At 49.2% G+C, this 13,125-nt stretch overlaps 1 protein-coding gene across 2 annotated transcripts in view; it reads left to right on the top strand.

The window, feature by feature from the left end:
• The first annotated feature begins 1,345 nt into the window (after window positions 1-1,345).
• Fam81a (family with sequence similarity 81 member A) overlaps window positions 1,346-13,125 on the top strand; it is a 52,080-nt gene continuing 40,300 nt past the window's right edge. The window contains exon 1 of one of the 2 annotated variants that reach the window (XM_013117469.3): window positions 1,346-1,503. The gene's annotated coding sequence lies outside the window, so the exon portion shown is untranslated. Of the gene's footprint in view, window positions 1,504-2,092; window positions 2,244-13,125 lie in introns of those variants that run through there. The other variant, XM_005075476.4, reaches the window with a different exon arrangement.

The raw sequence follows: 13,125 nt of genomic DNA, 5'->3' as shown, positions 1-13,125 counted from the left end.
ACCTTTAAAAATTTGGTGGCGTATGTTAATCAGCGTGATTTTAAAAAAAAGAATGAAATAAGGGTTTGTGGGAGCTTCTGGCAAAGATCCCTCACCTCCCAGGTGTTCTTTACCCCAGAGCATGAGGAGGTTTCGTGGTAAATACAGCTATGCTTTGAAGGTTGCCAGAGTGACAACGGTCCTCTATTCTATCCATTCTCTCTCCTTCCTAGGAAGTGAACCCTTGACTACTGGGGTGTGATAGGAAGAAGCAGGACAGGGAGGGAGGAAGTGGAGTGGAGTGGGAAGGAGGGAGGAAGAAATACAACGGCCAGACTCTGTGTGTGTGTGTGTGTGTGCGTGTGCACACGTGCGTGTGTCACAGTGTGTGTGTGTGTGTGTGTGTGTGTGTGTGTGTGGAGGTCAGAGGACAACCACAAATGTCATTCATCAGGCACTGTCCACCTTTTTGATACCAAGGAAGCTAGGCTGAATGACCAATGAGTCATGATCTGCTTGCCTGTCTCTGCTTCCCCAGGTCTCGAGTTACAAGCGCACAGCCATTCCCATGTCTGGCTTAAAAATATTGTGCATGTGTGGGAGCCTGCACGAGGAAATATGCACTACATGAATGCCGACTTTTTTTTTAAATGTGGGTTCTGAGGATAGAACTCAGGTCCTCATGCTTGAGAGGCAAGCGCTTTATCCACTGAGCCTTCTCCTCATCTCCCTCAAATACATCTTAAACGGTGGAAATTCCCAGAGCTCCTTCTGCCTTAGAATTGGATCCAATACGCATTCACAGACTGTGCAACAGGAAGAAAAATCATCACACTAAAGGAACGTTAGGGGGACTCAGGTCATGATCCTTTTGGTCACCACGTTCTTTTTACTTGTGTCTAATAAATCTGTGTTGGGCTGTAATGACTAGGAGACGATCAGAGTCCTCTCCCCTTCTCCTCCATCTTCATCTTCTCCATTTCACCTTAGACATTCAATAAATACTGTTGACTGAAGGAATGCTATATTCATTAGCTCTCTCTCTCTCTGTCTCTCTGTTTGTCTCTGTCTGTCTCTCTCTGTCTGTCTGTCTCTCTCTCTTTCTGTGTGTGTGTGTGTGTGTGTGTGTGTGTGTGTGTTTGTGTGTGTTGGGGGAGTTATTATTCTACAGGCGAGGAAATTGCAGAACATCCAAGGCCACACACAAATGACTACAGGATCGAGTATTCCAAGACCAGACCTCTCCAAGTGGCTGCACAGCCTGCCTTCTTCCCAGCTCTCCCTGAATTGGGGGGGGGGGGGGCTGAGAGGGCTGGGGAGCCGCTAGATGGGAGCATCTGCCTCGGGTAAGCCTCTGTGTAAGAGCTATGAACCAGACGCTGTGAGGCAAGCAAAGGTGGGATCCCCCACTCTGCTTAAATCCCACCCACGGAGAGGAAGCAAAATTGTGAGTGGATCCTGCTGAGAATCCAACACCGATGGGAAGGAGGGCAGAGCTAGGACTCTCTAGGAGCTCGGCAAAAGGTACGAGGACTGGGAGGAAAAGCAGTGTAGCTAGCATTCTTGCCAGGGTCTGGTCTCTTGGGCCGACATGCGCTAGGTACGGTGATTCCCTCGTAGACACTTGTCACTTGGAGGGTTCCATCACCTGTGCAGGTGGGGCGACGGAAGGAGCTGTTTACCAGACTGTGGTCTCACCCCTAACTTCTCCCCAGTTTGAGGTGGAGAGCGCAGATAACTATTTCGGTGGGAAACAGGCTTGGTACATAAAGGATGCTAGGAATCCCGGGAAGATGATGGATGACATTACCACCTGGAAGGAAGGCTGGGCTCTCACACAAGCATCTTTCTCTACACCTACCTCTGCCTCCAAGGTTCTTGTAAGCAAGTGCCCGCCCGCCGACTCCCTGCTGAGGACTGGGTGGGGACCCGCGGCGCCGCGGAAAGGCTATTTTGGGTGTGGGAACGCGGCGGGAGGAGGGGCGCCGGCGGGCTGGGCGCGGGCGCGCGGGGAAAGCCTCCAGTTCGGGCTGCCACGGCAACCGCGTCCAGGCAACGCGCCCGGAAGCGGCTCTGGGCGGCGCGCGGCGGCTCGCGCCCTTCCCGGGTGGGGGAGCCGCGAACCCCGGGCCGGGCCGCGCGCGCGCTGACTGGAGCGCGGGCCCGTAGCCGGGTTCGCCCCGCACAGCCCGGCGCTCGCGGCCACCGCACCCAGAGCGCCAGCGACAACATGGGCAGCCGCGGCGCGCCCGATCCGCGCGCGGGTGAGTCCCCAGGGGTGCCTCTCCTCCCCACGCGCCCAGGCATCTCCTGGATCCAAGCAGCGGGTGCTTCTGCAGGGACAGTCGATGTGACCTTGGAGCAACCACTCCACCGATAGACATGGGATAGTGCTGGGGAGAGGGGGGTGAGGGGTGAAGCTGCGCGTGCCCTGTGTGACATTCTGGACGCTAGAGGGTTAACTGCATGCTGACGCGCAGGGCTGAAGTTGGGCGCAGAGCGCAAGTGGCATTGCAACATCGCGGGGGCTGCAATCAAGCAGACAACAGAGCCCCCCAGGGACTGTTTGAGACGAGCCAAGGGTGTGCAGAGTTTGCCAGAACTAGGACAAGTCTATTACCCCCAGTTGGAGCTGAGTGACCTTGGGTGGGTTAGCCACATTGCTTCCCTGCGGGTTCCCTGGTTCTCTCCAGTTGCAGCATAAGGCTGTTTTGCTGATACTGTGAGCTGAAGAAGGCCCCTTAACCATGTTTATTCCGAAAGGGGTTTCCAATGAGCTGGCTCCCAAAGTGGCAAGAAATGTTACCATTTTATGGAAGATTGTGGAGGGAACACTCTGAGATCCAGGGAGGCTCGTTAAAATGCATAGATCAAAATCCCATCGGTGCCCTTAAGTCCTAAACCCATTTCGGGCTCAAGCTACTAATACTTTTTTCCTGTAGTTGATCTGATAGGAAACTTTGTGTCTGAACAGGTAAAATCAAAACCCAGTAGTGGCAGGCAGTGGCAAATTAAGTGAGTCATTTCTTCAATGTGCAGAAGCTTTCTCTCTCTCTCTCTCTCTCTCTCTCTCTCTCTCTCTCTCTCTCTCTCTCTCTCTCTCTCTCTCTGTCTCGTGTGTGTGTGTGTGTGTGTGTGTGTGTGTGTGACGCATGCGTGCACTCATCTTAAAGTCTGTGTGTGCTGGTGCTAGAGATTATTTCACAGATATAATGCGGAACTGTTTTAGATCTACAGAGGGAATCTCTTAGAAGCAGGGACAAGCATTTGCATTTGCTCTTTAAAGATTGGTGGTGGTGGTGGGAGCTGACAAGACGGCTCAGTGGGATGACGTCCTTGCCACCAAGCTCGATGACCTGAGTTTGATCTCCAGAACCCACACCGTGAAAGGAGAGAACCATCCAACCCCCGCAAATTGTTCTCTGACCTCCACACCCACACAAGACGCACAAGTCAAACAAGTAAATGTAGTGGAAATTAACTAATTAGGTTTCTGAGAATAAATGTGTTCTTTATTAAGAAATGTGCATTGGTATCTGCCGTGTGTGTGTGTGTGTGTGTGTGTGTGTGTGTGTGTGTGACTTATAGGCTGTGGTATTTCTTCTAATTTTAGCACTGACTGGTACTAAAAATGACAAGGAAGTCGTTTTCCATATTTTCCATCCATAAACTTCCCTTTTCTCCAATGGGGCACAAGGGGTGCCTAGGATCCCTGTCATTGGATACTTGAGATGTCTCTGGCTTTGTGTTTCAAGGACACTCTTGATATCCATGGGAATCTGACTTCTCTCTAAAAAGAGATGGCCTGGGAAGCCAAGTTTTCGGCTAATGAGTAAGTTTCTCCCAGCTTGCCTGTCTGCGGGCTTAGAAATCTTTAAGGGCTACCTATTAGAAATCGTTAGTATACAGATACAAAATCCCTAGTTGCCGAGGAATTTCGTCAGCGAGCCCTACAGACCTTCAATGAACCACAAGTCCTCAACCTTAGAGCCTCAATCAGCAGAGGACTCTTCCTCCTGCCCCTGTGGGTGCTAACCCCTGTGACTTCTGCCACTCAGGGCCTCTCCTTTTTTGTGTCTTGGAACCACATTCCTGCATTTTCATTTTCTGTCTCTGAGCTCCTCTCCTCTTTCTTCCCTCCTACCACAGTCTGAGTATACAACAGACTAAGCTACTTCCCCAGAACACCCCTTCCCGGGACCTACTCATCAAACCAGGATGACCTTGTCCTAGCTCCTCAGTGTCACCTCCGAGCCGTTAACTCTTAGGATGCAGAACTGTCTTCTCCGCCCCAGGTCTTTCCTTGTGTTTCTGGCTTAGTGCTTCCCAAACCTGGTGGCCCATCTGAAGTGCCAGGCATGTTTTTAAAAAGACAGGCTCATTTAGATTCTCTCAAATATCAAAATGGAATCATTAGGACCATAAAACCCCCAAACCAACCAACCAACCAAAACGAAACCCTTTCTGTAAAAAAGCAAGACTTAGGTCAGCAAGATGGGCCAGCAGGTAAAGATGCCTGCCACCAGGCCTGACAACCTGAGCTTGAGCCTCAGAGTCCACCTGGTACAAGGAAAGACGCACACTTCTAAGTTGTCTTCTGGCTTACACATGTGTGCTAAGACACACACACAGTTTGTTTGTTTGCTTTGCCTTAAAAGAAGGAAAAAAGGAAACAGGAGGGGAGAGGGCGAACACAGCTCATTTGGTGCTGGCTCGGGCAGGGAAACCGCTTCTCTGGAGTCTGGGAAGACCACGAGCCCCTAGCTTTGTCTCTCTTCTGCTGGCCTTGCTGGTGACTTTGGGTTTACATTGAGACCTGCCCCCCTCAATGGCCTTCTAGTGCCTCAACCTTGATCCTGTGGTTCAACCTTGACCCCTGTGACTCAGCCTTGACCTCCACGGCTCCTCCTTGACTCCCATGGTTCTGCCTGTATTTTCCTTCCACCACCGATATCGGAGATGCGCTGAGGCTGGGCAGTTTTCCACTTTCAGGAGCTGGCTTGGACTTCTTCCTACTGACTGACTCTGTCCACACACTGTGCCTGTCTCTAATCATCGCTGAGAACTCCAGCCCCTTCGTCCTTGTCAGCCCATCTTCAGGGCGCCACATCTTTGGTCTTGACATGTTGACTTTTACTTTTTTTGAGTCAGGGTCTCACCATGTAGTGTGGCTAGCCTGGAACTCACTAAGTAGACCTGACTACCTTCAAATTCAGAGGTCTGTCTGCCTCTGTCTCCAGAGTGCTGGGATTAAAGGTGTGCGCCATGCTGTCAGCCTTGGACTCCTTGTATTCCTGTCTCCAATCCAAAAGTCATAAGGACCTAGGCTGGTTCCACTTTAAACTGATGCTGGTTCTAATTTCGTGAAGGCTTGCTTTTCTGTGAGACACGAGACTTCTATCCTTCATGAACTCAGACTGCCTCCACTTTGCTCTGTGCCGAGGCTCTCTATCCCTTAAAAGCCAGGTTCCCTTCCAGAAAGTGGCCTTTGACAGATAAGATGGAGAGCGTCCACATTCTCCATTACTGCCCTCCACCTCAATGTAAACCCAGCTGAACCCTCCTTTGCATCTCCAAGTATGTCCTTCTCCATCCCTCCATGTCCTTATGTTTTTGTTCTGAAATTCAGGACCATTCCTGTGTCTGACCTGGGGCGAGCCTGAACCCATCCCACACTCCGCTTCCCTCCCTCTGCCCCTGCCTGCCCCAGCCGGGATCTCCTTCCATGTGTCAATTTATCATTCTCCCTCTGCCTTTCTTTGCTCCTCCTTCCTCCACCCCGACCTCATTCCATCATATAGCCAAGTCATCCTTCCTTTAAGAAACCGTACTGGAGTCTCCATTCTGTCCACTAGAACCTTCTCTAGTGACGGAAGTGATGGCGTTTACTAGCCGTTTGTGGCTATGGAGCGCACAGGATGTGACTACTATGACCAAGGACCTGAATTTTTATTCTTTTGTCTACTTATTTTTGAGACAGGGTCTTGCTGGTCAGCCTGGGCTGAGTTTGAACTCACAACCCTCCTGCCTCAGCCTCCTAAGGGCTGAGATTATAGGCATGTTCTACCACTCCTGGCCTAAACTGAGTTTTCAGTTTATGTGGATCTTAAAGGAATTCAAACTCAGTTGAACCAGCCACAGGGAGCTATCGGCTATTGTGTGGGGAGGGCAGAGCCTGGGCTAAAGCAGGAGCAGCTGCTCTGTTGATCTCAGTGAGTTCCTCTCCTTTGATCAAGCACTTCCTTTATCTTTCTGTGCAAACTGCCCCCTCACGGCCCCCTCAGGAGTCTTGGCTGCAGAACTGAGCCTTCCCGTGCCCTTCTCCTTGGTTGGTGCCCTGCTGCTCTCCTCCCGTACCTCTCTCTTTCTGTCTTCCTGCCCTGTCTCTGCAGGTTCCACTCACCCCTCATTTGATGACTGTCTTGCTGGCCCCTAGCTGTGGGGGCTCTGAACTTGGGTTGTTCTCTCTGCTTCCCTTCCTGGTCTTCTCTTTTCTCCTTCCCAGCGTCAGTGTCGACTCAGAGTCCACCTTCCTGTGCCCCAGAGGGAGCCCATGTTCTCTCTGTCTGGGAGGCCAACATTATCCGTGTTTTGTGGATGAAGAAATTAAATTAGAGGGACCACAGGATAACTCAAGTCAGTTCTTAGGGGCAGAACTGAGACAGGGACTCTGGCCATCAGACCCAGTGAGATCTCCCAGCTGTCTTGACTCGGGTCCCTGACATGGCTATTGTATCACTCTGGCTTCCTTAACAATTTCCTTCCCCTTTAATTTTTTTAATCTTAAGTTGATTCAGATTTATGGAAATGCTTCAACAATAAACTGAAAAGTTCTGATCTCTCTTTCAGCCGCATTCTATAAATATTAACTTCAACCATACTTGTTTTATCTTTCTGGCACTTTCTCCCACTCTCTCTCTGCATCTATTTGTGGATGTGTGTACAGACACACACTTAACTTGTAATTTCTCCTGCACCGTGTCAGAACAACAGGGAGAAAATGTACCTGTACTGCCCCAAATACTCAAGCATATGTTTCCTTCTTTTAAAAGGACATTTTCTTATACATCATTTGTCAAAATCAGGAAATTAAGTTTGAATCAGTGTTATTCTCTAATCAACAGCTACTAATCAGGGATCCAATTGGTATCTTTATACAGATGAAGATCTTTTTTTTTTTTTTTTTTTTTTTTTTGGTTTTTCGAGACAGGGTTTCTCTGTGGCTTTGGAGGCTGTCCTGGAACTAGCTCTTGTAGACCAGGCTGGTCTCGAACTCACAAAGATCCACCTGTCTCTGCCTCCCAAGTGCTGGGATTAAAGGCGTGCGCCACCAACGCCCGGCTTACTCTTTTTTTTTTTTTTTTTTTTTTTTTTTTTTGGTACCAAAGACTTTGGTTTAGGGGTCAGGATCAAATCTAGGGCTTAAAACAATCCCTTAAGTAGTGTGTGTGTGTGTGTGTGTGTGTGTGTGTGTGTGTGTGTGTGTACACATTCATATTCTTAAATACAAACTGCTCAGTTTGTATAATGTTATTTGTATGTTTTTAGGGCTGACAGTTTGGTATTGGATAGCTAATTGCTGTGCTCTTCCCCGGGGAAGACTATTTCTCCCACTATCAGCATTCCTTAGCTGCCTGTAGTTCCTTGTGTAGGGCTAAGTAAGGTCTCATGGGCTTTCCCCATCTATGGTAGCACCTCTGTTATTGTTGTCCTCGCTCAGCTCATGTTTATGCAGTTGTGTTGCTGAGACTTTATGGGTGTAGCTTCTGACATTGGTAGGAAACAGAATCTCATAGCAACCTCCCGTCCGCCCCCAAGGTATGTCTCTTATCATCTTTCTGTCTGTCTCCCCCCCTTCTGCCATGTTCCCTAACCCTTAGGTGCAGGAGTTATGTTGTAGATGTATCCATTAGGACTGGGATCCACCTCCCTGCATCCTGATTGGTTGCAGTTTTCAGTAATGGTCTTTCAAAGGGAAGTTTCCTTGATGATGGGGTGAGGAGCACACTTATCTGTGGTTATAAGGACAAATATTTAGAATATAGTTAGAGATTCTTCTGATTTAGTAAGGAGTAGTTATAGGTTCTCCTGCAAGATCCATGACTTCATTAGCCCTGGATAGTTAGCTGGGCTTCCAGTACCAGGCATGATTTCTCTCTTGTTGAGGAGGCTGCTTCCCTCTTCCCACCAGGAAGGTTCTGGGGATAGCATTCATGTCATCCGACTTCACAACAAGTGCCTTTACTTGGCCCTGTCCCTTTTACAGATAAGATCTTATTGCCAGGCTGGTCTCAAAATTCAGAGTAATCCTCCTGCCTTAGCGTCTCACATGCTGGGGTTATAGGAGTGGGCCATCATGCCAGGCTTCTCCGGTTAGTATTGTGTTGTTTTAGCTATCTCTCTCTTCCTCCCTCCCTTCCTTCTGAGAGGGTCCCCCCAAGTAGCCTAGTTTGAGCTGAAACTTTTGATCTCTTGGTTTCTCTAATCTGGGTCAGTTCCCCAGCTGTATTATCTTTTATGACCTTTACACTTAAGAAGGGTCCAGCATAGGTGTGTTGTAGCCATTTGATTGGGCTTGTGGTTGAATGGGGACAGTGTGTCCTATCCCCAGGCCCACCCAGGGGGTTTCCTGCTCTCATCTTCCTCTGAGTCAGTTCTTGAACCCTGGGGCTGTGCTGACTCTGCTCCTTGTCACAGTTTTAGGGATGACTGTCTGTCACGTGTGGAGGTGTTTCCTTCACAGCCTCCCTACTTTTGTTCATCCTTCTGATCCTATGTCTTCCTGCTTGAGGAGATGTGGAATGAAGGCCTCTGCACAGTAACTTCAGTGACCCCCGCCCCCAACTGTTTTCCAGCAGTCTGCTAGACACCAGTGTTTGCTCTTGGCTGCTAGTCACCATTTCCTCCACTCTGGCCTCTCACATACAATCTTCACACTGTCTCAGTTTAACTGCCCTGGAATACCCAGCTCAAATGCCTGCTCCTGGAAGCCTGGTTCACACTGCTCTGCCATCTGCCTGGCGGTCTAGCCTAGTTCCTGCTACTAGTGTAGTGTTCCCCAGCCTCTTCACTCTTGCTAGACGCTTGCTAGTGTTACTTCCTGTAGCACAGGGGTTCCGTCCTGTTCAGCACGGTGAAAAGCTCAGTGAATATTTGTTAACTGAACTAAAGTATTTGTTCTTCCTTTGTGTGTGTGTGTGTGTGTGTGTGTGTGTGTGCTTGCATGCATATTTGCCTGTGTGTGTTGTGTGTGTGTGCTGTGCTTGCATGCATATTTGCATGTGTGTGTTGTGTGTGTGTAGGCCCAAGTCTGATGTAGGTAGACTCATTCCCAGTTGTTCTTCTGCCTTATTCATTGGGGAAAGGCCTCTCAGTCAAACTCAGAGCTTGCTGATTTGGCTAGCCATGTTGCTCTGGGGATCCTGTCTCTACCCTTATAGGCGGAATTACAGAGGGCTGTCATTTATATGGATTCTGTGGATCTGAACTTTGGCCCTCATGCTTAGGAGAGAAGAACTTCAGCCACTGAGCCCTTTCCCCTCTCACACTACAGAATTTGCTTTAGTCATTAAAAAAGCAAGTTCTCAGAGCCACTGAGGTACTCTATGGTGTGAGACCTGTGTCCATCTCAAGAGTCGGGTGGGGTTTGGCTCATATAGGATCTTTAGCAAAATGGTGGATCACTTAAGAATCAACTCCTTTTCTCTCCCTCCCTCTCTCCCTCTGTGTGTCCCTCCCTCTTTCTGGGTGTGGTTAGATGTGTGTTTGCATACATGTTGACTGATGCATGTGGAGGCCAGAACTTGACACTGGTGACTTGGTGGTTCATCCCCTTATATGTTGAGGGGGCCTCCCAACTGAACCCAGAGCTCACTGGTGGACTGGCTTGGCTAACCAGCTTGCCCTGCAGCTCTCTCTTCTCTGCTTCCCCAGGCACTGAGATTACTTGTGTGCTGCTATGCCCACCTGGCATTTACACGAGTGCTTGGGATCTGAACTGGAGTCCTGAGGCTTTGCTTGTGGAACCATCACCCCAGTCTCTATTTTTCTCTTTCTCTCCTCCTCCTTCTTGAAAAGGGGCTCATGCAGCCCAGGCTGGCTTCAAACTCATTACGTAGCCAAGGATGCCCTTCAGCTTTCCATCCTCCCTCCTCCATCTTCCATCCTCCCTCCTCCATTCTCCCTCCTCCATCCTCCCTCCTCCATCCTCCATCATCCTCCATCCTCCATCCTCCACCAGCCGAGTGCTAGGGTCACAGTTGTGCAGCACCACACCTAGTTTTCTATGACTTAAGAGATGGAATCTAGGCCTTTGTTCATGGGGGGGGGGCAAGCACTCTGTCAACCGAGCACCTTCCCCAGATCTTGAGAATATATCTATCTCCATGATGTAGGTGAAATAAATGTTTGCCCCAATGACCTCTTAATTGGGGTATATGTTAAGACATTTAGCACATACGGTTGGGAAAAAATGAGGAACCTACCAGCATATTTAAAATGGTCCATGTGGTTCTTCACACCCCAAATGAGCAGCTGAATGTGAGAGAAGGAATTCTTCTGTTTCCTCCATGGGGACTGAGACACCTGCTCCCTCCCTCGTCTGGTCTCTCTCTCTCAGCTCTTTGTTGTCTCCCAGTCATCATCCATCCCTTCTCCCTCCTTCCTTCACTCTGTCTGCTAGTTCCTTTCTGTCAGTACCTTCTGCTTTTGTCTTCTTCGATGGGGTTTTCTTTTCTGTGGGGAAATTATTAAAGTTTAATGAAATGTTCCAACTCACTGGCCAGGCTGGTATAGGCAACCGATCAAGTCTGTGTTCAGAAAACACTTGGGGTGACACAGTCACTGAGGGCTTGCTGCCACAGGCCTGCCTTCTCATAGAGCTCTGGAGCTCTGAGCAGAGCAGCCAAACCCTGCCCCCTCCCCTGCAGTACACACACACACACACACACACACACACACACACACACACACACACACACACTGACCGAGAAGGATGCTGATGCCCAGAGCTATCATGCACTCACATTCAGGGTGTCTCTGCCAGATCCCAGATTTAGATTCTAGCCAGGTCCAGGGACACAAGGTTTGGGGACACCAAGCCTCCCTGGGGGCTTCCAGAGTCTCAGGATTCACCCTGAGGCCTCTGCCCATCAAGGCAGAGTGAGTATTACCATGGTGGATAGGAGGCAGGGAAGTGAGCCCTTTTGTGGAACTTTCTTTTTGATAGTGTGTACTAATTATACATAATACCAGGGTCTATTATGATATCTTCATATATGTATGTAATGTAGTTTGATCATATTCACCTCCCCCATCATGCTATCGACCCCTCCCCCTTCCTGCTGCTTTCCTTCCTCTCTCTAATGAGACCCACTCCTGTATTCATGCCTCTGTCTTTCTTGTGTGTGTGCACATGCGTGTATGTGCATGTGCATATATGTATGCATATGCTTGTGTATGTATGTATGTATGTATGTATGTATGCATATGCTTGTGTGTGTACTTATGTATGTGTGAGTCCTTATGGGTTTCTCCAGGATTGCTTACAGGAGTGTGGGTAGTGGTTTGATCACAGGAGTATGGGCACCTTGCCAGGAATCTCCTTCCCCCAGCAACCATGGATACTTGCAGAGAATTAGGGGGTCTTGGGCCTCCGTGACAGGATGCTGATGGGCTTACCCTTGTGCAGACACACACAGCCGCTGTGAATGCAACTGATTGGCCATGCCCAGACGTCGGCACTCCACACCCATGCCTACTTTCTCCAGCTCTTGGGTGATGGTCCCTGAGTCTTGGAGGGGGTGACACAGAGATGTCCCATTTGTGGCTGTGTATTTGGCTGTCATCTATTCTCAGCGCTTTGACCAGTCAGAGCCTCTGCATTCACCACTGATGGCTGCAAAAGGAAGCGTCTCTGACCAAATCTGGCCTGATGGCCGGCTTTAATCTAGGCTCTCTCCCACTTCCCTTCCTCTAGTCCCAGGATCTTCACAGCTTTCTAATATAAAACCAGATGATTTTCGGAGAAAGGAAAAACTTGTTTGCTTTTTACTGTTGGGTGATCTTTTGTTGTTTCTTGTCCAAGGCTCAGCAGTTAACTGATATGATCTTATCTTTGTTTTGTGGCTCTGGGAATTGAAGCCAAAACCTCAAGGATGCTATGGAAGCTTCTCCCACTGAGTTGCATGCCCTTTGATCTTTTGGAAATGTAGTTCTCTGATCAAAAAAGATGATCTAGTGGGATACAGTTATCTCTTTCTGTTACTCAAGAAAAGTGACTGGGAACTGGTTGCCTGAGAAGCATCAGAGGGTTTGAATGAACACTTGGGTGTCTCCAGAAGCAACACCTAGTTTCTAGGGTGCTATGTGCTAGGAAGTGACTGGGTCCCACAGGAAGCTCCCCTGGGTGCATGTTGCCTGCTGACTGACCAGCTCCCAGCCCCTGATGGCCTGTGGCTGGGGCGACTCCACTCTTTGTGGGTGAAGCTGCTGCAGGAGGGAAAGAGGGCAGAGATCCTGCCGCTGGAGTGTGGCTTAATAAAGAGCATGTTTGTGTGGGAGAGAATGTGTGGGGCTGCTTTTTGAATTATGGAATTCTTAAGATTGTTTAACTGGGAAGATGTTGTTCAGAAACCCCCGGTGCCTTGAGCTTTTTTTTTTGTTTGTTTGTTTTGTTTATTTCATATTGCTTTTCTCCCTGTTTTTTAATTATCTGTGGAAGGGCTCAAGAGTCCTCCCCTGCACTCTCTAAATAGTTAGTGTTAATGTGCTGCGCTGCAGTCATCACTCCAGATGGGAGATTCCTGGGCAGCAGAGAAGGGCAGTGGTGTCCACTGGGTGCCCGGACAAGGGCACAGGCTGGAGGCTGAGGGTTTCTTCCAAGCCCTCCCCCTTAGCTTTTCAGTTAGAGTCAGGCAGGGTAGAAGCCTAAAGTCACACACGCCCAGCCTCCTGCTTGCAGGAGAACCAGAAGTCGTGCCTTCCCCGCCTGCGGGTGAACCCTGGTGCAGCGCGGGTGTAGGTAGAGAGTTTATACCCACTTTTAATAATATTTTTTCTGTTCTTGCTGTTGCACTTGGCAGATTCCCTTTTTAACATTTGGTAATGTGTCTTCGCTAATGCTAGAAAGAAAAGTCACCAAATATA

Source organism: Mesocricetus auratus, unplaced genomic scaffold, assembly GCF_017639785.1.
Source record: "Mesocricetus auratus isolate SY011 unplaced genomic scaffold, BCM_Maur_2.0 Super-Scaffold_100691, whole genome shotgun sequence".
NCBI lineage: Eukaryota > Metazoa > Chordata > Mammalia > Rodentia > Cricetidae > Mesocricetus > Mesocricetus auratus.
The sequence above is the reverse complement of the archived record's forward strand: the minus strand, read 5'-3'. Positions and strand labels throughout refer to the sequence as shown.